The sequence below is a fragment of the Hipposideros armiger genome, unplaced genomic scaffold, assembly GCF_001890085.2.
Source record: "Hipposideros armiger isolate ML-2016 unplaced genomic scaffold, ASM189008v1 scaffold_253, whole genome shotgun sequence".
In the NCBI taxonomy this organism is placed as follows: domain Eukaryota; kingdom Metazoa; phylum Chordata; class Mammalia; order Chiroptera; family Hipposideridae; genus Hipposideros; species Hipposideros armiger.
This window is the reverse complement of record NW_017731603.1, coordinates 1672334-1674018: the sequence shown is the minus strand read 5'-3', so window position 1 is coordinate 1674018 and position 1685 is coordinate 1672334.

Below are 1685 nucleotides of genomic sequence, written 5' to 3'. Positions count from 1 at the left end.
GGCTATAGGAAAAATGGTATCAGATGAGCTTTGGGAAACTTATAAAAACATAACTCTTCTTTTTCAGCAATGAGAAATACTTTAACACATAATATCAGCCTATTAGAAATGAACTGCTAGAAAAACAGAGTGCAAGAGCCTCACTCTGTAACAAACAAAAGGAGAAGAGAGATAATCAGGGCAGTCCTAGGCTCTAACAATATTAGCTGGGCCAAAATGTGCCCCAGTAGAATGACTCATTTCCTGTTCTCAACTTTGGGGTGCAGATAACATTTTTTGGTTAGATTCTGGCCTGTGCTTCTGCGAGGCCTTGGTCATGGGGATAGATTTTGGCTGTTCAGAGGAAAGTTGGCAGTTTACTCTATGTGAGAAAGTTAGGAAGAGTTTTTTTTACATGGTATAGTAGTTTCCAGTGACTTTTCTTTTTCACGAGACAAACATCCTAGAATAGACAACAATGTCTCCAGCCACATCTTTTGTCATTTTTAAATAAATGATTATTTTATTTAATGGGAGTCTATGGATATGGCAATAGACCAGAATAAAGACTGATCCCCTGTTAGATTCCAGATATTTTGCTAGGACACAGAACAGAAGATGTGAATAAGCTATGAATCCTGCCCTCCAGAGCGCATATTCAAATAGAGACAGGAAGATTCACATGGGAAAATAGAAGGTGCTGTTAGAACACAGAGGATCTCTAGTGTGGGAAGGTATGGGAAATCAACAATTAAATAAACAAAGATGAACTGGAATTTTAAGTCTTATGAAAAAGTAAGAAAGAAAATAATGCTAAAATTAATTAAACTTCCATTATGTCTCTAGCCTCCTGCTGAAAATCTAACTTGTCCTTCTTCATTTTAAGCCATAAAAACAAACTCTTAAGGAAAGCAATCTGTCTGTCTCTCTCTGTCTCTGTCTCTTTTTCTCTTAAAGCTGTAAGTTTCTTTACATAACAAGAATAAAAACAATTTGCTCAAAGTAGTTTAGCCAGCAGATTACAGAGCTGGAATTTAAATTTAGGGCAGCTTGACTTTAGCATCCACAGTTTTTCCATTGGCTCTACTACGTCTGTTAGTCGTGGGAAGTGTGTAATAAATAAGCTCTATCTTCCAAGTGATTGTTTATATGTTCCCGATATAGAAACATGGAGTGTTAGAGTGACAACAGCATCATGGCAGCATAACACACCCCTCATTTTTGTCTCCCATTTTAAACAATTAATGCTGCATTCATCCATGCCTCTGTGTGGGTTGTGGGATTCAGCACCATACACCAAAGGGCCCCAGGAGGGGTCTTGCCTACCTGTGCAGTGGATAATAGGTAGACAGACCTCCGTAGGGACTGTGGAATAAACAGGAGCTTGTTAACTGGCCACAGACCGATCCACCCCAGTAGGGGAAAACCAGGAGAGTGCTAACATGGGCAGACACCCACAGATAAAAGAGACCCGTAGAAATCCAGCCTTCCCAAAAAGAAATTCTAGCACTCAGTTTGAGACAAACAAAATAAAACACAAGCTTAGGACACATTGGAGCGGGTAAGAGGAACATTGTCAGTGACATCCCATCCTCAAGGTGGCGCAACATGGGGCTGAAATAGCCAGTGGCCACCTGTCCTTTGGGAAAGGGAGAGGAGAGTGACTCTGGGCTACCACAGTTGTGAGGGACTCTAGTGTAGAGGCC